Source organism: Camelus bactrianus, chromosome 17 (assembly GCF_048773025.1).
Source record: "Camelus bactrianus isolate YW-2024 breed Bactrian camel chromosome 17, ASM4877302v1, whole genome shotgun sequence".
Taxonomy (NCBI): Eukaryota; Metazoa; Chordata; class Mammalia; order Artiodactyla; family Camelidae; genus Camelus; species Camelus bactrianus.
In genome coordinates, this window is record NC_133555.1 from 23372240 (window position 1) to 23400022 (window position 27783).

Below are 27783 nucleotides of genomic sequence, written 5' to 3' on the forward strand. Positions count from 1 at the left end.
TTCCCACTACACTCAGTTAAGGGTATTGTGATTTTTACTTAAAAGGATACAAAAGATGGCTTACTTCAGATAATGAAGATGTCTACATATATAAAAGGTGCTCAAGAATGCTTATTCAGTTGTTTCATCTTGGTAGTGACAAACGTTGCATATGAGTCATTTTCCTTTTGGGGATGGTGCCACAAGCAGTCAAGTAAGAGATTAAACACACCGGCTCTGGTTCCTGATTTCGAATACTTTTAAGAGAATCAATATGTTCAGATAACCTGACAGGAGAAACCAGACCAGAACACACTATATAGGAAAATTAATACTGAGTTGAACATCTAAGTACCTGTCAGGCAGACACCTGTCCTGACGCACACCGCTGGATAAAACTCAAATGTGGTGAGCCTTCATCCTCCCTGCCTCATTCATCGCCCAGTAAAGTCTATGCTTTTATTAACAATAACCTTGGTTACAAGGATGGCAAGAATACAAAAACTAAACGTCATTCTCTTACCAGAAAACACTGCACATCGCCCGTAGGACCTGGTACCCTGGTGCTGGAATATCAGGAACTACACTTCCCCGCTCCTCCCTGACAGCCTCGTGCCTCTTTCTACAGGGACGCCTTTGTCTCTCTTCCCTTCTGCAGAACGGTTTTCTCTACTTCTCTATGGCAGCTGGAGCAAGATGACAAAAACCCAATCCCAGCCACAGCCCTAGATGTGACTCCGAACTCCTGTTCTCAACCCTAATTTGCTAGGGTAGAGAATCCAGTGGGCTCAGGTCAGGTGCCTGTTTCTAGCGCCATCAGTTACAACCAGGGTCAGGGGCCCCCGGGTTCTGCTCTTCACATGAGGAGAGGCATGGTATGCGAAGTGACGAGCGTGGCCATTCCACTTTCACTCCTTTTTGAATCTAAATTTAAATGCATCTCTCCATTGCATTCAAAAAGTTTTAGCTCCAATAATACAAACTTTAAATGACTTAAGACTTGTATAAGCCCTCACTAGGTGATTCAGTTGTAAATGGGCCACAGCTGGAGAGACATGAGTCTAGGGTAAAAGAAAGAAGGAACAGGGGCTAAGAATCTCAGTAGAAGGGAGAACAGAAGAAAGCCATCACTTGTTGTTTCTGGGGAATCCTTCCCTTGCTATAAATTTTCTCAACCACCAAGAGAAACATCAAAGCCTTATTCCTGAACCAAGCTTTCTCAGTGGGTTTTCACCACTGTATTTAACATGCCCCGAGGGTTTGTGGCCAGATATGTCCAGTTACTCCCATAAAAGTTTACGCAATGCCTTTTCAGATGAGTTTGTAGCCGAGGGAGATAGCACGGTACACACTCCTGCCAGGCTGGTGACAGAGCTGTTGCTCAGACAGGCTATGTGACTACAAAGCCAGTCTGCAATCAGACACATCATTTCTCAGATCGGCTGAATGAAAAGGATACAGCCTCTCTTTTCATGCACCTGTCAAGGGAAGAAGACACTCCACAAAGGGGCTACAGAAATGCACTTACCCTCAGAGACCGAGAAGTGGGATGATCATTCCATGGCTCTGCAAGAGTCAACTTGAACAATGACAGGAGCTTCATAGCAACTGCAAAATTCCGGAGGCACACCCCACCCCCATCAGTGAGGAGGAACGTGCCACACAGAAGGCGTCTGTTTCTTTCACTTTAGGCACTAGGTGCTACATGTCAAGGTAGAAACATCTTTCTGGAATGTCTGTCTGTTCAGAAAGGCTCTAATTTCACTGATTCGTTTGTCTATTCAAATATATTACTGTACAAATATTAAGGCATAGTTCTCGTTAAGCTGTGCCAGGAGTTACGCTCAGTGCTAGGGATACCCTGGGAGGGAAACTGACTCAGCCCCTGTCTAGGAAGAAGGCACGTGAGGAAGACGGTGTGAAGACAGTAGTCACAGACATAATATCAAATTACAAGTGAGGTAAATGCCGTGGGCGGTGTTGTGAGATGCTAGGAAATGGAGAAATGATCTTGTCGGGAATGTCAGAATGGTGAGATGGAGTTGGGGGGATAACGGTTGGATTAACCAATTGTAGAGTCAGAAGTGTCTTGGGACAGAGGTGTTGGGGAGAGATCTGGGTAATTCCGGAAGTTGATGAAGACTTCTAACAGAGCAAGGTGGTGTTTGGGGTCAAATTGTGTCATTCCCCCCCCCCAAATGTGAAGTCCTAACCCCTAGTACCTCCAAATGTGACCTTGTGTGGAACTAGGGTGATTGCAGATGCAACGGGCTGAGATGAGGCCATCCTGGGGCAGGGTTGTTCCTTAATCCAGTGTGACTGGTGTCGTTAGAAGAAACAGACACAGAATGATGGCCACGTGAAGACGGAGGCAGAGATGGGAGTTACGCTGCCATGAGGCCAGGAACTCCTGGGGGCCGGTCGGGGTGGCCCTGCAACACTCTGACGTCAGACTTGCAGCCTCCAGAACTCTGAGAGTCAGTTTATGTTGTTTTCAGCCCCCTAGTTTGTGGTCATGCGTTACGGCAGCCCCGAGGAAACCATGTGAAGTAAGGCTGGTGTGAAACCCAGCTGGAGTGGAGCTCAGGCCAGACCCCACAGGGCCTTAGGTCTCATTCAGGGTCTTTCTCTCAAGAACAGCGGAGTTCAGTGTTTTGAAGCCATGAGGCAGCAGTGACTGGGTAGAGTGTGAGAGGTCAGGCTGCTTTTCTGTCACCTGAGTTTCTTCTGTAAAGAAATCGGAAGTTTGTAAGAATTCATGAGCTAACATTTCACATCAAAATAGCCACCCCAGTAGATCAGTGTTCTCTCCACTTCCCCAGATGACAAGAATCAAGCTTTTCTGCACTGGCTAATGCCCAACGGCTGAAACAAACGTTGCCAAATTGTGTTCCATGGAACACTTGTCCTGAGAAACATAGTTAAGAAAATGCTCCCGGGTCCAAGAAGACTTGGAAATACTGAGATTCCTGGGTGGTTTCTTGCTTGAGGAGTCATGATGGGCAGCAACGTATTGAAGTTTATGGAAAGTTCTCCAATCAAGAGTTTAACCCCAATTCTCAAATACACGTGATCGTCAAAATACCTGTGGGCCAAACCAAAGCTAGAAATAGGTGAGACTACGTGATAACACCCTAATGAATTCACTTTTGGAAACGCAGAGGTTTTTAAAAATCATATTTCATGCACTCAACCCACTTCTGGAACCAGGGGATTCTACCCAGTTCTGAGCTTAAATCTTGCTCTGCTTGTGTTCCCTTCCCTGAGTACGTGGCCTGCCGGGGCATAGCTGCTTCCAGTCTGAAGCTCAGATCTCCCTTCCTCCTTTTTCCCGTGTGAGCCTCATTTGAGCGATGTGCCCTCAAGCAACTCTGCAAGCAGAGTGTGGAGAAAAGTCTGAACAACAGGAATTATGATGCTTTTCCAAATGGCATGTTCAAACATGATTGGAAACGGGTAGCCCCAAACTTCAAAGCGCTGGGCATCGTAACCAAGACAGACAACGCTACACCTGGAAATGATGCTAGGAGTCACTTGGCACAAAGTGTTCATTTTGCTCATAAATTAAGGCACAGATAACCAGAGACTGCACCGATCCACACAGCTGACCAGATAACACAGCAGGAAGGAGGTCGGAGGTGTTTATCACAGCCCATCTTCTCTTGAAGGACGTCTCCCCGGGCTTTTAAAAAATGCACAGAAACTCCTGACAGCGTTGGATTCAGACACTAATAGCTAATAGAAAGCAGATCACCAAAAAGGCAATATAATTAATTTAAGAATCTCAATAGCGCGGACCTTCTTTGTGAGTGATGCTAATCAATTCCGTAAAACAATACAATGAAACAGGGAAGAGAAATTTGTGTTAAAAAAAAAAACAAAAACCCCACAAAGTTCTATGTAATAGTTGTCCATGTACCACAAATGAAGTTACCAAAAAGTAACCCCCCCTTGACACTTTCATATATTCACTCTAAGTTCTCTGTTCTTGGTGAAGGAGTTTTTTTTCCTTTAAACATAAAATGTTAAGAGAATGACTGATACTTCCTTTTGTTTTTTTTATCTCTCCTTCCCTTCTCCAATCTCTGGGAGATACCTTTCTATCTGTAACCAGTCAGTACCACCCATTTAAGAGAGGAAGGTCATGTTTTGCTACCTCTGCTCTCTCTACCATCTGGGCGGCTTTAAAAAAAAAAAACCCTTAATGAATTTCTGGAAGTCAGTTTCAGCTGGTTCTGTCACTGCTGCCCCACAGAGGTACGTTTGCATTCCCGATTCAGCACCTAAGCAACAGCCTTGCAGACAAGGTGATGGGGCACAGCAGAAAGGGGGGACTGCATCCCTGCAGGTGCTGCTGCCCCAGTAGGGGCTTGGGTCGGGAGACATGCACATGGTGTTGCTCCAGGTATGAGCATCTTACAGTCGCTTGCTCAGAGAGAAGCAGTGTTCATGCACCATGGCCCCTTGACACAGACCAGCTTCTCCACCCCATACTCCACTGAAGAAAGGCTTGTCCTCTAGCATCAGAGCATCATCAGGCTAAAGGAACCTGATGCAGTCATTCAGTACTCATTTCTCCTTAGGAATTTCTAAGGATAATTTGGGCTGTGTGCAAATTTCTCCTTATTAGCTAGTTTTAAAAACCCAATCACACGCACAAAGCATATACTTCCAGGTGGAACTTCATTAAGATTAATCAGGAGTGACACTTGGGCACAATTAGACGTATTCATTCTTCTCTGCCTCCTATCGGCCAATTCTGTGTCTTTTAAGACAGCACGTAAGTATCACCCCACTTGGGCCAAATTAAAAGCACTTCTGTTTCCTTACGTTCTTTCCTCTCAGAAAGCAGATTAACACTTTCAAAATGCCTGGGGAGCTGCCTTCAAAATGCTGCCACCCCCTGGCAATAAACACCTCAAAGAAGTGAGTCAGTCTTTCTCTAATTCAGACAGCAGCCCAGTGTAGGGCAAGACTGAAAAAACAAGTAGTGGGACCGTGATTTAGACTCTTACTTGTTGAGGGACCTTTGGGTAAATTTCTTCACTGTTCTGAGCTTCACTTCCCCTTCTGTGTGTGTGTGTGTGTTTAAAAAAAAATACTTTGGAAAGCATCAGTTGCTTTCCCAATAAATTATCTTGAGAGTTGCGGGCACATCAAAGCTCTCAGCATGCATTTTCCCTTCCCTGGCTCCTTTGAAATTCAGCATTCAACCCAACGTAACTTGAGAAATTAAATGCCCGCTGTGTATCTAAAAGAAAAGTTCTTTGTGAAAGTCGAATCTAAGAATCTGTCATCCAGGGTCTGTGGTAATATCTAGAGTAAATACAATATTAAAGCAATGCACTGGTTGGGGGGAAATACAGAATAGACTGCAAATGGGCTCCCCAGGATGGCATAGTGAGGGTTATCTATGTCCATGAATAAGTGCTTAAGAAAATCAAAATGTTCAGTCCAGCATATAGGCCATATCAATTCCACTATGACCTCCAGACAAGAATGATGGGGGATATTGGACGGACCCAGGAAGCAATTAAATGCAGTGGTTAACAGCATGCAGTTGGAATCAAATGCAACTATGTTCCAATATCCTAGCTGTGCCTTAAGCAAGCTATTTAACCTGAGTTTCTCTCATCCGTAGAAGGAGGGAAATAAAATGGCATTTAATTTATGGAGTTGTTTTTGTGAGAAATACTGTAATTCAGCGCTCTGCACAATATGAGCCAAGGAACAGGTGTTTAATACATGCTATCCATTATTATTGCTGTTTGTTTTTTGAGACACTTGAGGTCGAGTTTGATTCACTCGTAATCACAGACCTTCAGCCTCTCAATGCGCCAGAATGTGTAACAGGAACCCAATACTTAGGGACAGAAACAAAAGAAAATCCTCTCTGAATCCTCCTCCTCTATCAAGCAGTCAGGAAATAACGTGGTGACTATCAGTAGGGCAGGACGGATCTGAAGAGCTATTTCTAGCCATCCAGAAACACACTATATTGGAGTAGAGCTGAGTCGCTTTGCTGTGCACCTGAAACTAACATTGTGAATCAACTACACTTCAGTTAAAACTTTCTTTTTTTAAAAATTAAGTTAGAGTCCATGCTCTACAGCCATCACACCCGAGGTGTAAACTTTGTAGCATGTTTATTTTGGCTCAATTGCCACCTTTTCTTCTAGAGCAAAACTAAGATACATAGCCATGTAACCAATGGGGAAGATTTTTGTCTTTTCTTAGCCGATTGTCTGGCATGACAGCTGAAATCATAGCACTTTTCAAGGCCATTCTTTTTAGATATCTAGAGAAGATAGGAAGTCTAGGCCTGTGTTTAAATGGCAGGTGTTCAAAAAGAAATCCAGCTGGTGTACCCATAATTTCCTGGACAAAAGAAAGGATCCCAGTTTTTCTTTATTTCATGGGAACACTGACAGCAAGCTGTTTAATCATCAAGGAACCAAAGATTGAATATCGCAGCCCAGGTCTATAGCAGGGCAGGAGTTTAGCAAATCAGACCAGTGTGATGTGGGAGGAAAGTGAATGGAAATGTCTGTCACTGCTTTGTGTGAATACCAGTTGGGAAAAGAATATTTGGGGGAAAATCCAATGAATGAGGTCAAAAACTCAAATGGATAGCTCTTGCTAACTGGATGTTCCAGGAGTCAACAGCTGAAAACCTTTTAATATTACATTACTTTTAAGTATTCAGTATAGATGGATATTCATGTTTAAATATGTGTATGCTACTGTGTATCTGTGTGTATACATGTATATAATCTGACATATTGGGGAGGTTAATGTGAAGTCCTGAAAGCACTACAGTATTGTGAGATGATGGAACTTAAAATTCAATTGAGAATGCCTCTGGGTTGGTTTTACACACAGTGTTTATGATGGCTTTATTTCTAACCGTGAAAAGCTGGAACAACCCAATATTATTCAATCAGTGAATGGATAAACAAAACATAGAGTATCCATACCGCGGAATACTACATAGCAATAAAAAGGAATAACTGAATAAAACAACTATGTGGAGGAATCTGAGAAGTGTTATGTTGAGTGAAAGAAGCCAGAATCAATAGGCTGCATCCTCTAGGAATACATGTATCTATTTTCTGGAATAGGCAAAGAACTGATCAGGGATTGGCAGGAGTGGGGTTAGGGACTACACAAAGGAGCATGAGAATCTGAGGAGATGTCATGTACTACGACTGTGGTGGTGGATATGAAAGCTCATAGAACCATACACGAGAAAGGATACACTTGTCTGTACCTAAATTATATCTCAAAAATTAAAAACCCCCCAAGTTTAGCAGATGTCGATGAAGGAGCACAGCTGCTCAGACATCTCTGTGACTCGCTGAGGCCCCTTCCTGAGGCAGCCTAAGTGATAAAGGCCAGGCCTTACTGAGTTGCAGTTAGCCTGCTGGCTGACCAGGCTGTTAAATCCCTTCCCCTGGGCCTCGGTGCACAGCCCTGAGCACCAGTGAAAGCCATAACAATCGGCCACTTGAGAGATGTGACTTTCTCCCACCTTGTCCTTTGAGGCCCCACGCCCCAGATGGACACTTCTGGTCTGCATGGCGTGGGAACTTCCCAGCTTCAGCAGGTCAATGACTCAGCTCAGATGCTGCCCAGATTCCCGGGCACTCTCCTCCCTGAGACTTCTCCTGGTTCCCCAAACATCAAAAGTACCAGCAGGAGAAGCCAGCCTCCCACAGCTGCCCACACTGTAGACCCCTGCCAGGCCTTGGGCACTGCCAATGCCCCTTAAATGATCAGCCTCTTGGCTGGAACTCCTCCAGAAGAAATCGAAGGAAGAAAGGCAAGACCAGAGCTAGGGGTCAGGTGTGTGAGAAAGACTGATCCACAAGGCCTCCCAATGAAAAGTGTGTTAATTTAGGTGGGACTCGGGGTTAAGTAACAGACACCAACTTGAGGCCGAGTGGTAATATTCTCAGTGTATTAGGCCCTGCTCTGTGTGTATTTCCTTCCACCTCTAGAATGCCAAGGATATTGTCTTCTTTCTCCTAGTTCACTGCAGAAATAAAAGCCAAGACTAAAAAACGCCACTGACCTAAGCATGAGGCAGAATATTTGAGGTAACTGATTAGCTTCAGGTGTAATGACTTGATATTTGTATGTACTGCAAAATCACTACAGTAAGTCTATTTAACATTCACTCCCAGTTACAATTTTTTTCTTGTGATGAGGAATTTTAAAATCTACTGTTAGTAACTTTCAAATGTGCAATGCAGTGTTAACCAGTTACAATGCTGTATATTACATCCCCATGACTTATGTTATAACTAGATGTTATAGGTACCTTTTGACCACCTTCACTCATTTTTTTCCACCCTCCACCCACTGCCTCTGGCAACCAAAAACCTGTTCTCTGTATCTATGAGTTTGGTTGGTTTTTAAGATTCCGTGTATAAGTGAGGTCATGCAGTATTTGTCTTTGTCTGACTTATTTGACTTAGTATAATGCCCTTAAGATCCATTCATGGTCTCACAACCGGCAAGACTTCCTCCTTATGGCTGAATAATACTCCATATGCACACACTGTATTTCCTTTATTCATCATTGGTAGACACTGAGGTTGCTTCTATATCTTGGATGTTGTAAATAATGCTGCAACGAACATGGAGGTGCATGCATCTTTTTGAATTAGTGGTTTTGTTTCCTTCAGGTGAGCACCCAGAAGTGGGATTGCTGGATCATATGGTAGTGGGTTATTGCTCTTGTTTTTTGTTTTTGAGGAACTTCAATACTGTTTCCCATAGTGGCTGCACCAATTTATATTCCCACCAACAGTCTAGGAGGGTTCCTTTTTTCTCCACATCCTTGCCAACATTTATTTCTTGTCTTCTTGAGAATAGCGATTCTAGCCGGTGTGAGGTGTATGTCGTGGTTTTGATTTGCATCTCCCTGATGAGTGATGCTGAGGGAGAACTGTTTAAATGCAGCTTTAATCAGCTAGTCCAAACTGAGACGTGCTATACGTGAAAAAGATACTTTGAAGACTTGGTACAAAAGGTAAAACATCTCAGTTTTCATGTTGCAAAGATAATCTTTTGGTATGTTGAATTAAAATTTAAAATTTTCCTTTTTATTTTTCTAATGTGGCTCTAGAAAACTTAAACTTGCCTATGAAATTTAAGTAGAAGTTAAAAATCACATAATGTGAAATCGTGACTCGTTACATTTCTGTTTGATAGCACAGCTGTATAACTGGTAAATGAAGTTCAGTTTCCTCTTCTGTAAATTGTCTTAATAATTAAAACTAATGAAGGTTAAGAACTTAGCATAGGGTCTGGATCACAGGACACTTTCAAAAGTGGTTGCTACAATTAACATACAACTATGGATCTAAGTAATTACGTGCTGTACAGGACACTCAAGACAGGTCAGATTATTTATTAAATGACCATGATGTGGAGAAATAAGTTCTGGGGAGCCAGATTATAGAGTTTAATCACCTTTCTTTGTAATTTATTAAAAGGCAAATTCCTTCAAAAGGTTGTGTAGGCAAGTCAGAGTTGTCACCTGAAGGGAGTGGTGGTGGTGGTGAGGGCATGTTACGGAAAAATGGAAGGGTTCTATTTGATGAAGAAAGTATATTCTCTGGAGTCTGGCAAAGTTGAAGCATTAAGTGGTTCTAGGATAGGCAGGGACCTGTGTACCACTCCGTGAACCACCCACAGGTCAGAGCCCCGAAGGGAAAAAGTTGCGCGAACTGAGTCCCCAGGGAGCTGGGTGGGGTTTAGTCACTGGGGAACCTCAACCCCAAGCTTGGCATAGAGAAAGAAGCATGGAGGTCAAGCTGACAGCACTGGTAGAGGGGCCCTGGGGCACTGAAGATCAGGGACCGTCCCCCATATTTCCAAACTAAATCAATCCAAACATTCCTAGGTGATTTCAAGGTAGAAAAGGAAAAATCTCCCCTCACCTGCGTGTGTGCACATACACTCTGGCAAGTGACTAAACTGGTTTAGAAAAATAAAGGATGTTGTATTTCATGGACCTCAAGTTCTGTCTTAATATTCATGGTGGGTTCCCATATACCATTTTGTACACTCGTGGGTAAATATTTTGGTATGATGTATTTTCAGGTGTCCACATTCATCGTCTCTTGGGATGAGGCAGAAACTAGAGGGGGGTTTCCATTTATTGTATCATTTTTTCCATAGGGTTTGAGGACAGTGAAACTTACTCATTGCTTTAATAACAAGAATCATACTTTTTTCCCAATGGTATTAAGTCCTCTCTGTTTGAGTCTTAGTAATGTTTCCAGGACCTTCTCAGACTTGGATAAGAGCTTGTTTGCTGTTCTCCTGAGGGTGCTACATGTCCTCCGACAGTCGGTCTATAGCTGCTGACTGAAAAGGATATGCTTTCATTGGCCACACGCTGAGTGGCTCCACTGATCAGGGCGTTGCCACTTGGAATGGGAGGGGATGGGTCATTAGCTTCAGAAGTTTCTCCTTCAGGCACAGAATATACTCACGCCCAGCTCTGGCTTTCACGGTCAGTGGTGCAGGCACCAGTGTTTGGGTCATCTGCCCGGAAACTGTCTGCAGGAGTGAGTTCCTAAGGGAATGCGTTGATTTCTTGCCTGCAGCCATTCACAGGTGGGCCTGGTCAGGATGTTGACTATGAGCTAAACAAAGGTACTTTAGCTTAATGCTCAGGCTTGGGAGGCAGGATTCCCGGAGATGGACCATTACGTGCACTTTAAGCTATGGGCAACATCGCTTTAGTGATTAACTTGTAGCAAAAGCAATTGAATACAAAGGTTAAAGTAAGAGAAACAGACCCAATATGAGGTCAGCTTTGTTCCTCCCTGTTACACATCCAGGCCACTCGCAGCAGCTTTTAGCCCGCCTGCCAGCTAGAGTTGGTGCTAACACGACCCCGCTTTCCTCCACGTCTTGCACAGAAAAACCGCACCTGACGTTTCAGCCTCAGACAGTAATAATCTGCACAGTTACCGTCAGGAGACAGAAGAGGGCACCCTAAGAATATTTAAGTCGCAGCCCACGGTCACTCTAACACACTTAAAAATACTACAGTGAAATGCGTTTTCTCAAGCACAGCAGAGCAAAGCATGGTCCGTTTTGCAGCTAAAATTCTGCAGAGCCACATGACTGAGGGATGGAGAGCAAGAGTGCCCAAGTCTGCCTCTGAGAAAAAAGGCCTCAACCAAAACGTTCTGTCTGTCAAGCATGTTATTCCTAAGTAACCAAACTGACTTGTCACCCTGGTTTGGTGGAAAAGGGTGATCAGAAATCATTACTTGTATTTTAATGAGTGTGGAGAAGGAGATAATAATACTAACTTACAGAGCAATCTGTGTATGCCAAACGTATGGCTATGAACATTATTTAATACTCTGAGGTAGGTCACTCAGAGCCCCCTCCCCCCAGCACTCCAGTAACGAAGGGATCATTTTAATTAGCACCCCTTCCAGCTGTCCTCATAGCCCCCTCCATAAGGACAGACCTGAAATAAACAGGTAGATGATTTAAGAACTCAACATGGAATTGAGCAGACTGAGAAAGAAGGAGAGATGATGACAAAGAAGGAAGAATAGGAAAAGGTGGGGAGGAGGCATGGAGAGGAGTCTAGGGGAGACTGAACAGAGCCACACGGAGAAAGGGAGGGAGAGGAGGGGAGGGAGACTTGGCGGGGGGTGGGGGGAGCTTTTCCTAAGCCCTCAAAAAGAACTTCCCTTTATTTTCATCCACACCAACAGCCCAAATACACACTTCAGAGGCCCTAACACGGCATCAGACAAGGTCTACATCAGCCGCAGCATCCACGCCCAGTAAGGAAGTGTTGAGGAGGGAGCCAAGTGCAGCCACTGGAAGGGGACCCGTGGAGGAAGGGTATTGATTTAGCAGGCTCGGAAAGCAGCCCTCGCAGAAAGGCTTTGTCCATCTCCAGCTGTTCATTAGTTAATGAATATGAAATATTGACTCCAGGATGGCCTGACAGGTGTTCGGGAAAACAGTCTCATTTCTAACCAGTGATCGATCGCACAGAGCTGGAGGGAGAGTCCATTAATACCCCCCTCCCCTGCCCCGTTACCTCTCCTCAGAGCCTCAGGATAAACTGGGCCTTTGGATCCGGATACTTTACCCCTTCTGTTCTAGGTGGGGGAGGTCCTGAAACAAACATCTGTTCCCTTCCTCTTTCTGAACACTGCAGGATAGGGACACATTGAATCCTAAGGTTTGGTAACTGGTAGATAAAGCCTAGGAAGGTTGGGGCTGAAACAGCCTCTGTACCTTGTTTACCAAACAGACTCGAGGACAGTTTTGGATGAAGTAGAAAAGGCAGTCTTATTTCCTTGCCAGGCAGAGGAGGTCACCATGGGCTCATGCCTCTAAGACCGTGAGCTTGCTGGGGAGAGGAGGCAGGGGGTTTGTTTATGTAAATGCCTTAATTGTGGTATAATTCATCGCTGAACCTCTCTCACCTCTGTTTCCTCATCTGTAATGCGAGGATTCAAAAACCCCGCCGCCCCCACGAAACTGTTGATTTATTTAACCTTGGCTGTCAAACTGGTAAGAGTTTCTTACGCCGCAAAGAGGTACACGGAAGGCCAAGCTCCCTGTTTGCTCCATCCCCTGCAGGTGGAAAGGAAGGGCCTCTGTGAGGTGGCGGAGTTTAAATCCCAGTTACTGAAACGGCGGTTTCATCTTGGGAAACCTAAACCCAGATCAGTGTGTTCAATCTCACTCTGAGTTCAAATAGGGATTGAAGTCCAAATGTGCACCTCTCAGTCCAACTCAGCGGTCACCTCCTTGGGGAGGTCCAGCCCGATGACCCGTGGGGAGGAGCTCCTGCTTTTCTCTCTCCACGGCATTTAGCAGTCACGTTATTTATTGCGTTAATTTGTTTCTTTTCTCTTCTCTCTCTAGAAAGCTAATATTTTGAGGGCAGGGACCTCTCCACCTGGTTCCTGGCTAACACGCAGTAGCTGCTCAATGTTTATTGCCTGCCTGACGGGGTTGCGGGGAAGAAATGTGCTTTCTGCCTTCATCCTGCCAAGAAAGAGTCACTGATCCTGTAGGGTCAAATACCCGATTAAAGTTAAGAAACCATCTTTACGTTCAATTTAGGATTTGTTCTGGTTTTCAGAGGATCCAGTATTGATTAGGGTAGAGAGGCTCTGGATGGAAGCCAGCGAAGCCTTAGAAAAACTTTTGGAAAATCTCTTACCCAGGAAGGGTTAGAAAGTGAGAGATGCAACCAAAAGACTTGAAGGCCCTTCCACCTGCTAGAAGGTAGCACCACCCTTTGAGACAAAACCGTTTCAGGGGGAAATTGCCCTGTTTTCCGTTCACTGTCACTGTTAACATTTGCTGAAGAAATAGACCTATTACTGGTTCATAAGTGGTAAATAGAATGTTTAGGAGCTGCAGTTGAGAATGAGAGCTTAACTTCTAAAATTCTTATTTGGAAGGTGTTAATTTTCTTCTCCTGAACCTCCATTTATCCTCTTCCTAGAGTACATGGTTCCATGAGTAGGTCTGTGTGTGTGAGTTTGAGGGTTGGCGAGCTGTGGAGGAGAGTGAAGGGGAAATGTGGATGTATTCATTTTCTTTAAATACCATAGTTTAAAAGGATTTTCATGTAACAGTCTGAAAGTATATCACTTAACATCACTTAATTCAAGGCTCTGGAAGGATAACACACCATTGAATTAAATTGTTTTAGAAAGACGTTTAAAAACATAACAGTTCTATATTCAGCTCTTAATGTCGAGGACTTCACTGAGTCATTAGCCTAAAAAAATGGGTCTAGCCTTTTCATTTTATTTCACCTTCTAAAGTAAACATCACAAACTGAAAAATTAATTTCGTGTCTTCATAGAGGTGGGAAAGGGCGAGGGGAGCTGTTTTTCCTTCTTACTTAACTTCTTCCCTCCTGCGTGATTCTGGAGCTGAGTAAAGACAATATGTTCCAAATTGCCAATCACATTAGTCTCTGTGTGGGCTGCTTAAAACATGCAAATGGCTCTGAAAACTGTGTCTCATCCTACAAAGATAAATGGAGGAGTGCATTGCCTGCAATTGCAGTGGAAGTCAAAGGAGGACAGAAGGCGTTGATCAACCAGGAATCTTTGCCTTTCCCCATAGACAAACATTCTGTAAGGAAACATGAGTGATGGATTGCATCAGCCTCCAGACTGTATGCACGCCTGTAGCCTCCACTGCAACGCACCCTCCCTAGCACCGCTGGCAAATCTTCCTAAAGGATAGCTTTGTTTACTTGCTCGCTCAAACACCTTCAGTGGCTCCCTATTGTCCAAGAAGTAAATGTAGTCCCACCTTTTCACCCCCGTGTTCAAGGCCCCAATCAACCTGGCCATCCTTATTATCCACAACTTCTCAAAGTCTTACAGTCCAGCCAGAGTCAACTACAAGGGGTCTTCTGTTACTGGAGTGTGTATCAGAGCCTCTACAGTGATATTCCAAACGGGAATCTAAGCTAACAGATGTGACCTCTTCATGGCCAGCCTGTGAAAGTCAAGTATAAAGCGAAAGAGGTCCATCATCTCATGTCACCATACAGTTGTGTCAAAAGCCCTGCACACACATACACCCTGGCCTTGATCCGTTGTTCTACCTGGGATTTTGCTGTGATTATAATTGACAGGTTGTAAAATATAAAACTAATTTTGTAAGTGCTTTTGTTTTTGAGAGAAGTTTCCAATCGAATTTCTCAGCATTACTTAGGAACTTCTGGTCCCCACTTGAAAAGGATGCCGCTTAATGATACAGCAGTTTCCTTTGGTCCTTCTGCTCCTTTGTCAAAATATTCCATCGTTTTCTCTGCCTGCTGATGAGCACACGGCATTACGCTTCCAGGAGCAGCTCAGATACTACTTCCTCCAAAAACTCTTTCTTAACCCCCTTTCCTAAAAAGGAACGTTGCTCCTCTAAACACCCAGCAGAATGTGCTGGTAGCAGATTTTGTTCGTTGCGGCTACAGAACATTTCAGATGTTGCCTTGAGGTGTAGATTATTTGACTATTTAGATGAGGATAAGGATCAGTTCATTCATTTATTTGGCTAGTAGTTTTTGACCTCTTGGCATCGGTGTTCTGGGGTTGGTGGGGAGATAACGCTGTCTCTGTAAACCGTAGCTATATTGAATTGTAATTATTGAACAGCAGGCAAACGGGAAAGTGAAGATTTACATCTCCTTTCTGTGGGCTTCTCAAAAGTGAGCAGAACAGTCACAGGCCTCGATGTCATTAAAGAAGGGGAGATGGACTGCTTTCCACTGTGACCTCAGTTCAGAAGGGGAAGGCAGGAGGTGACGGCTCCCCCACTGGCTCGCGCCCCTCCTGCCTCAGCCCTGCCGCGTGGTTGTTCACATGCCCTCCAGTCTCTGTGTGGCCAAACCCCAGAGTCCGGCAGCTGGTGCTCTGGAGTGGTGGCATGTGGAGCCGCGGGCCCTGTCCCCTGGTGAAGCCTCTACTCAGTTTGGGGTAGCTTCTGCGGAACTGGAAAGCTGCCTCTCCGAGTAACACTGGCCAGTAATTCACAAGTTGATCCAAGTGTGTGTCCAAGGACAGGATGGTGAAGGTGGTTCTTGGCTGGAATCTTGGCCACGCTGATTAGCGTTCCATTCCAACGTTGGTAGAGAATTCAGAATTTAAAATATCCAGGGACAGAGGTTCCGCAGTCGTGAATCACGTGGTGACTGCAGAGACCAGTCATGTGACATGCGTCCTCAGGGGAGCAGGGAGGACTGGGATGGGATGAGCTGGAGGCTGCGCACCCCTTTTAAGTGGATTCAAATTGTGTGCAAACGTGTGTGCTTAACACAACGTAATTTGGGGTTTGAGGTGGCCTAGGGATGCCAGTTTGCAAATCCTAATTTAGGAAAACAATGTACTTTTATTTTTAAATAATTTTTAGTTTAGTTAAATTATTTATATTCATGTTGCTGCTGAGGCTTCTTCCCAATATCTCTTTGTGCTGATACCCAGGTCATTCTTCCTTATGAAAAATAGCCCATTATTCTACTAAAGCAAACGGGAAAGTTGGAGATGTTATCCTGGAGTTGGAGACCTTGAACTCCAAGCTTATGTGTGTGCTTGGAACCAGCATTGGGACCACAAGCTGATTCTTGCAAATCTACTCATGTGATCTACACCAGAAACTAACACAACATTATAAATCAACTACACTTCAATTTTTTTTTTTTAAAAAGTCTTCTGCTTCAGTATTAGATGGTGCAGCCTTTTTCTCCCTTGCCACCAAATGTGTCAAATAGAATTGTCATGGCTGCATAATATGTTACCATGTGATCATTACTAAATCAATCCCCCACACTTAGTGACTTCACATTTTGTGATATTGCAAATGACGTCACCTCATTGAAATATAAACATTTGTCCACTTCTCTTTACTTCCTCAGGGGATCTTCTCAGCAGTAAAAATTACTGGTGCGAAGATGAACCCTTTTAAGTTTCCTGGTACGCAGGCAGGGCCCAATCACTTCTTAAAGGGGCTGTACTTACTTAAAAAAAACCAACCAAGATGATATCCTACAATTCTTGCTTTGATGCTGGGATGGGTGCAGTTCAATTGCCTGGCATAATTTAAACAGAATTCAATTAAGGCCCAGACCGTAGGCCGTGCTGTTCAATAACAAGTATTAAACGTGCCATGATATTTATGTTCCAGAAAGAGCTACATTCTATTTATTCACTTGTAAGACTTCATTAGTTTACCCTTGAAATCGGTAAAGGCCTTCATTTATTTTCATCTTGAGTGATTTCCTTTATAATTGCAACAAAACAGAATATACTCAGGAATTATAAACCGGCTCTGTGGACATACTGCAGAAGAACAATCGGAAGAGATTCTTGAGCAGTGCAGGCCCCTGGGTTCCCTCCACGGAAAACTCCCATGTATTAGATTTGGTCTAGAGTCTGAGAACCTGTATTTTAGGAGAGGTTGCCCAGATGTGGCCAGACCGTGTTAGGCTTGGGTACTACTGCGATGTATTGTGAGAATGTCTCCGTGACTCTGATGTATGTATATCACCGTCCCTTTAAACTTCATACCTCTTATTTTCTAGCCAATGATTCAAGAATTATTTGACCACAGTATTCGCTTTAAAATTATAATGGACTGCTGAAGCATCAAATGCTTATGAATTAAAATTCCTAATAGGAAAGTAAAATATTCTTGCAGATGAAGTAATTGTGGCAAGAAACAATTAATATTTGACTATTCTGTTTATATAATAAAATACATTATGCATGTTAGAATTACAAGGCATGAGATACAGACCACAGAATATTAACAGGATAGTACACCATTCTATAGCTGGTAAGTGTGTCTCAAGCATCAATTTACAGATTAATAGCATTGATGAATTGGGTGCTGTCTCAGGTTTCCTTGATCTTGGGAATGGCACACCATTTCCCAGATCAGTTCCCTCTTTTTCCTATGATATACTTACGTGTGCCCACGTGTGTGTATGTTCACACACATTAGAGAAACTTGGGAGAAAAAAATGAATATTTCTTGCTATAGATTACTTACGCATTACAGAGTGCTGGTGCCGAGAAGTGGAGTTGGGAAATGCTCACCGAATGAGGGCGTACACTATTGCAAAGGGAAACACATTCAAACTAACTCATGCAACAGAGAGGCTTAAGGACAGAATGTAAGATCATCTCACGTGAACCAGAAATGGCAGCATCACAACTGGCACGTAGTCTATCCTTGCTAAATCTCACTTGTTGAGATGGTGAGCGCTTCTCTGTAGACACCTGGAGTTCAAAATATCAAGCCACCTAAGGCTAAACATTTACAATCTATCTCATAGGTGAGAAATGAGCAAATGAACGCCAAGATTCTGGGTGGAATGAGCTTCTGTTTATTAGGCTAACAAATGGGAACAGCATTTGGAAGATTATTTTAAAACCCAGAAGAGTGAGACAGATACGGTGGCAAACAAATTGATTTCTATGTGACTTCTGAATGCGGACACACACAATGGCTCCCAGCAGTGCACCCTGTTTTTTGTTTAGGGACCCTATTGTTAGAATCCCAAGCGGAAAGGAAGACTTCTGTCAGAAGTATGTACTGGTGAAAAATGCAGGAGTGAAATTTTTCCTACAACACTTGAGTTTTTCTCTTTAAAAGGACATAATTTTTTTCTGCTGAATATATAATCATTCTAAAAATGTCTAATGGAAATCTCTTGCATATCGAATCTACCACTCCCAGAAATAATTACCAGTAGTAGTTTGTAGGTATATACGCTCCGTATGCACCTAGATATAGTGATGATAGGCTAATACCACATAATTATCCTATAATCTGATTTTTTCACTTGACATATTATTGACACCATTCTTATACGTAAACAGATATGACTGCAGAACTTTCCATCACATAGATGGACTATAATTTTTGACCACAGGCCTTTTCATGGACATTGATTTTCCTCCTGATTTTTTGCTATTGTATCTATGTAATAAGTTGCACTGCAGATAAATTTATCTCATATTTTTTGGATAATTCTTAAAAGTGGAATTTCTGGATTGGTACCCAGTTCGTTTGTGCCGAAGTCTATGGCAGGCAGAATCATGTGCTCCTTCCCCCAAAGATGTTTACATCCTAATTCCCAGGACCTGTAAAAATGTGACACTGCATGGCAAGGAGGAATTAAGGTTGCAGATGGAAGTTGCTAATCAAATAAACTTAAGGGGAGATTATCCCGGATTACTTGGGTGGACCCAATATGACCAGAAAGGTCATTAAAAGGAGAATAGGGAGGCAGAAGAGAAAGTCAGGAGAAGGTAGGACCACAGAAAAAGGCACAGAGATGCAGCTTTGTCCTTCCCTTCCTATAGTGGATACTGTAAGTGTCTGCTCCCTTGCACGTGACATGATGTGGCTCTGTTCTAACCCATGAATGGAAGTCTACCAGCACACCCTCCTTCCTACTCCTCTTTTTTCTACCTCTTTTAAATACATAAAGGCTAGATCTCTAATATCCAACTTCCAATAATAAGAAAGACAATGAGAGTATCAGAGATGCTGGCTCTGACCTCACTGGGTCCCTGGACCAATGTTAGATGTCTTACGTTAAAAAGACAAACAAAAACAAAGCTTCTGTTTGCTTAAGCTGCTGCTAATTATTTATCCAATGATTTGCTGCCAAGCGTTCCTAACTGGTAGAATCCCCTTCTACACTGCCTCATACCCGACCTTCTTTCTCTCTTCCGAAGTGACCCTATCTACCTCCCTCGTGAAGCTTCCTTTGTGTTATGGCTCATGAGAATTTCCACCTCCTCCCAACCTCAACATACATTGGCCAGAGGTGGCCAGAGGCCCACTCGTTTGAGGCCTGTGACCCATAAGATAAATTTCAGGTTTTTCCCAAAGGTAGGGGGGAACCTGCCAACAGCCCAGGCTGGACTCGTGCTGTTCCTCCCCAGCCCTGGCTGCCTGGGACCCCATGGAGTTCCCCAAACATCCTGCACTCTTACACCTTGATGTTTTTGCTTCTTGTTGGGTTCAAGGACAAGTAAGCCAATGGGGCTCCAGTCACAAGATGCCTGCCTAAGAAAACAAAGAACATTTCTCTCCCAACACGTAGTCACTTTAGCTCAACTACCAACCCTGAGTTTTGACCTAACAAAGCCCTTCCCCCAAATTCCGCAAGTGGCCTGCCTTGTCCCAGGACACTTATATTCTCACTGCCTCTATAACACCCTCCCCTCTTGGCCAAACCTCAACACCCTTATCTTCCTAGGAAGGTACCATTTATTCTTCAGGGCTCAGCTCAGATGTCTTTCCTTCTATAAAGTCTCCTCTGAACTTGCACAAAACCAAGTGTAGCACCAACGGCTGCTATTTAATTTCTTCTACGATATTAGCGTGAGTTGCTTACCAAGCAGCCTTAGTGATAATTGCTGGCAGTTCCCAAGCACTGTGCTAGGCGACTTCCGTAACTTACTGCTCACTCTCCCCAGGGTTAAGTTAAGTCACTGTTGCTACTTCCTTCTCTGTAAAGGGTAGGTCACGATAGCAACTACTTCCAGGGCTGGTGCAGAATAAAAAAGATCGCATGTCAGGTGCTTAGGACAGTGTGTGGAGCATAGAATCCACTCAGTGCGTGTTTGCCCCCCTCACTTCTGACCCTGGATATAGAGTAAGCCCCTATGGTCATGTGACCTGATCTAAATTTTAAGTCAGCCCATCCAACTAACATAAGATCCAAATCTGGTGGGAAATCCACACAACTGTTTTAACCTGAAGTAACAAGTAGACAAAACAATTTTGTTTATATAGAATTTTTCACAGTCATAGTGGTGAAGCAGGGATTGAAACGCAGGTCTGTTTTAGAATTGAAGTCCAGCAGTCAAAAAACCCAGGAGATGGACTGATCACCTACAACCTAGGTTGGGAAAGTGACCAAAGCCGCGATGGGCACAGGACTTGGCAAGGGTTACAGGACCAAAGCAGGGGCCCAAGTCCAGGTGTCCTGGCTGCAGGGCCTTAGTTGGTTACAGCCGGAGGCCTCTCCTTTCCTAAAAGGCAGCTTGCGTTCAGTCCCACCCCAAAGGAAGGATGGAACTTCTGGGCAGCCTTTGTATTTCCTTAAGACACATTCTTTTGGAATAATAGCCTTGAGCAGACCCAAAAGTCGTCCTGCGCAGCACTCAGAATGTCAAGATGCCACAGGGTATGGCTGCCCTCCTGGACAGCCAGGCCGAAGGGGAAGGGCCACCAGCCTGCCTTCATAGACAACAGGCAGACCTCTTGGGAGACCCAGTCTGACTCGTCTTTGTCCTGGGCTTTTGAAAAACCTAGAATATCTAGAAAGATCTGTTTCATGTCAAAGAGCAGGCCCTGGGTCTCCCAGAAGAATACCTTCATTTCTTAGAATAGCATTCATAAGGCTATGACGGCTTCGGCTTCCAAGAATTCTTAAGAGTGGTAGAAAGGCGCACAAAAAAATCCTTTATTCCCTTGGGGGGAAATGGATGGATTTTTTTTTTATTGCATTAAGAATGCTTTGCTTAATACAAGATCTACACTCTTAAATTTTATTGAGCAATAAAATACTTAGAGTACCCTAAAAACTACAAACATGAATGAAAGAAATTAATGAAGATACAAACAGATGAAAAGGTAACTCTGTTCAGAGATTGTAAGCTGTAAGTTAAAATGTCCATATATGACCCAAATGATACAGATTAATGGCAATCTCTCTACCAAAATTCCAATGGCATATTTTACAGAGTAGAGAAAGCAACCCTAAAAATCAGGTGGAACCACAGAAGACCCCAAAGAGCCAAGCACTCTTAAGAAGAATAAAGCTGGAAGCATCATACTTGCTGGTTTCAAAATATAAAGCTGCAGAAATGAAAACAGTATGGTAATGGTATAAAAATAGAACTATATACCAATGGAACAGAAAAGAGCCCAGAAAGACTCAGGTGTATACAGTCAGACTTGATCTTTGACAAGGGAGCCAAGAACGCATACAGTTGTCTCTTCAACAAATGGTGCTGGGAAAATTATAGATATTCACATGCGAAGGAATAAAATTAGACCACACACAAAAATCAACTCTATTGAAGATTTAAACTAAAAATTGATTTAAACTCGAAAGTGAGAATACAAAACATATGTCCATGTGTACATTTTAAAATGTAATATTCTACAGTACTACCTCCATCTCTTAAGAAAAATAGTTACTCAGTTTTCTCATTAAACATTTCATACATAGACACAGCAACTGGCGAAAACAGAATGTATAGACAAGCACGAAACAGGAAAATTTAAGTCAACTACCAATCCCACTCCTCAGAATTAACCATGGCTGATTTCTTTCATGATACATTTGTTACAGCTGATGAACCTACACTGACATGTCATCACCCAAAGTCCACAGTCTGTATTAAGTATTCTGCACTCTATGGATTTGGACAGATGTATAATGACGTGTATCCAGCATTATATTAGGACAGTGAAACTACTCTGTATGATCCCATAATGGTGTATATAATACCCCATGAATGGCTGCCTACCTTTTTTTAAACGTTTTTTATTGAGTTATAGTCATTTTACAGTGTTGCGTCAAATTCCAGTGTAGAGCATAATTTTTCAGTTATACGTGAACATACATATACTCGTCACTTTTTTTTTTCGCTGTGAGCTACCACAAGATCTTGTATATATTTCCCTGTGCTATACGGTATAATCTTGTTTATCTATTCTGCATATGCCTGTCGGTGTCAACAAATTTTGAAATCCCAGTCTGTCCCTTCCCAACCCCTGCCCCCTTGGCAACCACAAGTCTGTATTCTATGTCTATGAGTCTGTTTCTGTTTTGTATTTATGTTCTTTTTTTTTGTTTTTTGTTTTTTTTTGTAGATTCCACATATGAGCGATCTCATATGGTATTTTTCTTTCTCTTTCTGGCTTATTTTACTTAGAATGACATTCTCCAGGAACATCCATGTTGCTGCAAATGGTGTTATTTTGTTGTTCTTATGGCTGAATAGTATTCCATTGTATAAATAGACCACATCTTCTTTATCCAGTCATCTGTTGATGGACATTTAGGCTGTTTCCATGCCTTGGCTATTGTAAATAGTGCTGCTGTGAACATTGGGGTGCAGGTGTCTTTTTGAAATAGGGTTCCTTCTGGATATATTCCCAGGAGAGGGATTCCTAGGTCATAGGTAAGTCTATTCCTAGTCTTCTGAGGACTCTCCATACTGTTGTCCACAGTGGCTGCACCAAACTGCATTCCCACCAGCAGTGTAGGAGGGTTCCCTTTTCTCCACAGCCTCTCCAGCATTTGTCATTTGTGGACTTTTGAATGATGGCCATTCTGACTGGTGTGAGGTGATACCTCATTGCAGTTTGGATTTGCATTTCTCTGATAATTAGTGATATTGAGCATGTATAAGTCTTTCACCTCCTTGGTTAGATTCATTCCCAGGTATTTCATTACTTTAGTTGCTATTTTAAAGGGGATTATTTCTTTACTTTCTTTTCTTGTTGATTCATCATTAGTCTAAAGAAATGCAACTGATTTTTGTATGTTAATCTTGTAACCTGCTACCTTGCTGAATTATTCGATTAGTTCTAGTAGCTTTTGTGTGGACCTTTTAGGGTTTTCTATATATAGTATCATGTCATCTGCATATAGTGGCACTTTTACCTCCTTTCCAATTTGGATCCCTTTTATTTCTCTCTCTTGCCTGATTGCTGTGGCTAGGACTTCCAAGACTATGTTGAATAGGAGTGGTGATAGTGGGCATCCTTGTCTTGTCCCAGATTTTAGTGGGAAGCTTTTGAGTTTTTCACCGTTGAGTACTCTGCTGGCTGTAGGTTTGTCATATATAGCTTTTATTATGTTGAGATATGTTCCCTCTATACCCACTTTGGTGAGAGTTTTTATCATAAATGGGTGTTGAATTGCCTACATTTCAATTGTATGGATATACCATAATTAATTTAACCAATTCTCTTAAATTCCCTTTAAGGTCTCAGAGACTAGAAAAACTGCTCCTTGCACATATTAAATGATGAACTGATGAAACCAAAAAAGATCCTAGTAATTACCTAATGCTCACACACCATTTTACAAAAAGAAACATTAAGGCCCAGAGAGGGCAAAGTGCTTCGTTAAAGATCAGAGAAGCAGTTAATGGAAAGGCAGAGCCTGGAATCTTGGTCACCAGGTCTTCAGTGTGACACCTCTGAAGAGGTCAAAAATTGAATTGAACAAGTAATAGAACACTGTACAGCAACCAAACACAGTTAAGTAGCTTAATCTATTATGGCTTGGAAAGAGCAAAAATCCATTATTAAATAAAAACACCAAGTGGCCCAAGGGTATGAATAATACAGCAGTTTTACCCACATGCCTACAAGGCAGGCAGTTAGTATGAATGAGTAAAGTGGCCTGAATGGACCTCAATAGAGTGGGGTGAGGAGTATGGAGAACTCGAGAGATGGTCGTTACTCACTTTTACTTAATTGTTGCCAGATCAGAATGCAAGCCATGTTGCCACAAGGAAATTTGGGTCTTTATGTAAAAATGCCACATGTAAAAATGTTTGCACCAAATCCTTGAAGATGAACAGACAGACAAAAGAACTACATAAGCCAAACACGTTGGTGGGGGTGAACCTATGTGTGGGCTACACGTGTGATGGGTTTGTCACTCCTGAAGCGTGATTCAGCTTGTATTATTTAAAAATATGTATCTACATAGAAAATAAAATCTGGAGAAATAAACCAATAACCACCACTACCTCTAAAACATGGATATACTGAATATTTGTCAATTTTGTGTTGTTGCCCAGCACCTAAAATCCACTCTTGTGACCGGGAGAGTCACCCACCTAGTGGCAGAGTCTTTTCCCAGAAGGATCCTGGCTCTCTCCCCACCTTCCTTGCAGCTGGGACACAGGCACTGGCTTAGACAGGCCCTCCCCAGACTTGAATTTGAAAATACTGACACGAAGTACTGCTCTGACCCGCCCCCCCGCCCCCTCCAGGGACGTGGTACCGTGATGTAGCTACTGCCACTTTCTAGAAGCCTTGAGGACAACGGTAGAGGGGACGTCTGGTCATGTCCATGAGACAAGCTGAAGTGGGTGTGCCCAGTATGGGCAACCACAGCACCTTCCTGGGATCAGTTCTGTGACCTGATTTTGAGCATTATCCCCAAGTGCTAGCCTCTAAGTCTGGCTCTCTGAGCGATGACCTGAGCTTTGTAATATCATTTAGTAAATTTTAACTCTATTTAAATAAGCCAGAATTGCTTTATGATACATACAATGGGGAACCGTGACTGATCCAGTGGGATTGGGGTGGTATATTTTTACATACTTGTAGTGTTTGCATCTTAACTTTAATTTCTGTTAGATAAACAGATGAATGCTCAAACATTTGTTCAATAAAAGGGTCAGCAAGAGGAAAAGAATGTAGAGTGTTGTAACAAATGGTTCTTACCCTATCCGCTGGCTCCCAGAAACACACCCTACCCTGTGCTGACGCTACTTCTGTTACCAAGTCCAAACTCGTTCTGCTCGCTGCACGAGATGCCAATAAATTGGGAGATGAGGTACTGGGGCAAGGAATAGCGACTTTATTTGGAAAGCTGGCAGACTAATGTCTTGGAGAACCATCCTGCTCCAGTAAAAACATAGGCTCCTTTTATAGAAACAAAAACAGGGGAGGGGATATGGTTGGTTGTTGCAAACTTCTTGGTGTAGGAATTGTTTGTTCCTGCAGCTGTCCACGTGGGCCAGCTCATGGTGCTCCTGCAAAACCTCCAACAAAACAAGTGTTATTCTCTGTTCTGCAACTTGTTATCTTTACGTGAGTGCAGAGTGAGCAAGACTCGGCCTAGAAAACAGGGCACAGTGGTTAAAGCTAAAGGAACAGATCTAATATAGAGTCAGATTTGTTCTTTTCTATTACACATCCTCCACCTGGAATGCCTTCTCTGTCCATCTGTGAAGACCCTACCACCGTGTTAGTCAAGCCTAAATATTCTATGAATTCTAAATCCAGGAAAGCTCACCAGGTCTCTGTCACCACCACTGCCTTATCCTCCCGTACATTTGGGCTCCAGGAGCAGAGGTAAATGGAAGTAGTCAAGGAAGAACAGGAAAGAAGACAGATCCCCCTGACCGCAGCCCTCGACTGATGTGTGTTTGCCAGCCTGTCTTCCCTGTCTGGAGGATGAGCGGTGTGTCCACATGCCCGCTTCCCCAGCAGCCAGCAGAGCACCAGGTGATGATACGGGGGCTAGCACCCACACAGGACTCGGCGAGTGTTGACTGAATGAAGAACCCATTCCACAGGAGGGCAAAGAATTAGCGGAGTTTCGCACTGACAGCAGCTCCGTTCCTCTTTCATCTTTATTTTCACAGCCTCCACCACATGCCCTGATGAATTTGAGCATAATCACAAGCCCACTTCAATAATTCTGTCATTTCCAGGTGAAACCCTTTGCACCCAATCTCAGCCTCATCGCACTGGACGTCATCAGCAGCGGCAGGGCTCTCTCTGAAGGCGGGAAGTAGCAGGGCCTCCCCATGGTTGACAGCTGGGGAAAAGGCCCCGGGGTCCCTGCTTGGAGGCCCATGTGCTGTTCAGAGCTCTGTCTAGAGAGATGAAAAAGGTAGCCACAGTCCCTGGGTGCTGGCAAGTGTGTTGCTCAAAGTCTGAAAAAGCTCTGCTTTGAGGAGCAGACATCTGACAGGAACTGCAAAGTCGGTAGATCTAATTTTAGACTACCTAGTGGTGGGGAATAGGATCTTAAGTTGAGCTGTAATGGTTTTGAGAACTGAGGGCCTGGCAAGCACAAGTGTGTGTGTGTGTGTGTGTGTGAGCTGTGACAGGCAGGCTGCTCCATCCGAAAGCAGCCCAGACCTTGAGGGGCCCCCTCTGCCTCCACTAGGGAGCGCAGCAAAACACAGAGAGGACTCTCACACACACATGTCTACCTACCTCCTTTCACAGGTGAACAAGCCAAGGAGAGTAAAGAAACCACTTCGCAGAGAGACACTTTTAGGCATGAACACTTTCTGTCAGCTAATGGGAACTTGGCTCCCTCTCAGACAATGGGTTGCATGATTCTGCCTCTCCCACCTTTGACCTAGGAACCTGAACCCTACAAACCTACAAAATGGCTTGACATCCAAAAAGTCTGATCACCTTTCCCAGGGAAGAATCTACACGAAGTGCTGAATTTCCTTAGACGGTCTCTCATCAAGCTTTGTTGATCAGCCAGCATTAGTTTTAAAAGAATATGAATTCATCCATTAATGTTCATCCAGACTCTGCTTGGAGGTAGAAGATACCTTTTAGCTTAGATGTTCGGGCTCACCGTGATGCCCTTTCTCTGAGAAACGCTCCTCTTTATACCTGCATCGGACTGTTACACATCCACTCTCTAGGAATATTTCTATCATGTGACCCTTTCCCTGCTCACAGTTGATTGGACCGCGGATGATACCCAACTCAAGCGGGACCAATCAGATCCTCCTTTCTCTGGATTTTGGAATCTGAGAGATTTAGGGAATTAGGCAGTCATCTGAGCTGCTCTCTTAAATGGAGAAAGTATAATCTGGAGACCTGTGAGGATGGAGGATGGCTCAGGAATATGGAAAAGCAAAGAAAGCCAGTTGGAGGGAGAATAAAGAGAAAAGGAGAGAAACAGGGATAGAGGGAAGGGAGCCACAAAGGAAGAAACAAGAGGGACCGAAGGAGACAGAACCAGAGGCAGACCCAGAGATGGCTCGGGACAGGGAGCAAGACCAAGAGATTAAGAGATTAAAAACTGCCTGGTTCAAATTTCTTTTTCAAGTCATTTGAGAGGTCCAGCTGCTCTGCGGTTCCACGGATAACACAGCGTTCTCTCAATAATTCCCCCTTTTATAATTTGAGCTTTTGTTGTTTTCTGTTAGCTGCAGTGAGGAGTTTTAAGTCTAAACAGCTTGGCACTCATCCCCAAAGCAGTGCTAGTGAAACAGCAACAAAGAACAAGGGTGCAGGCCAGAAGGTGACACAGTGTGGGTCGTGGCACACTCAGGGGTCCCTCAGACGCCCTCATATGCCTTCCAACACTGCCTAGTTATCTTAGGTTAATAAAACCTTCACCATCAAAAGCAATTTAATTCAGCTCTGCCACTGGGAATGTCGATTCAAAATTCCTTTGATGGATCCATAGGACAGGTAGAGCGAGTTAATGTGTCCACGTTTGAAGGAAATAGCATG

General features: G+C 43.5%; 1 long non-coding RNA gene across 4 annotated transcripts in view; it reads left to right on the forward strand.

Annotated features, from left to right (window-relative positions):
- Positions 1-27783, forward strand: part of LOC123612269 (uncharacterized) — a 224937-nt gene that overhangs the window by 46014 nt on the left and 151140 nt on the right. Inside the window, exon 5 of one of the 4 annotated variants that reach the window (XR_012499928.1) lies at positions 2802-4099. The exons of the other annotated variants lie outside the window; for them this stretch is intronic. This is a non-coding gene — a long non-coding RNA (uncharacterized LOC123612269). Of the gene's footprint in view, positions 1-2801; positions 4100-27783 lie in introns of those variants that run through there. 4 annotated transcript variants of the gene reach the window in all.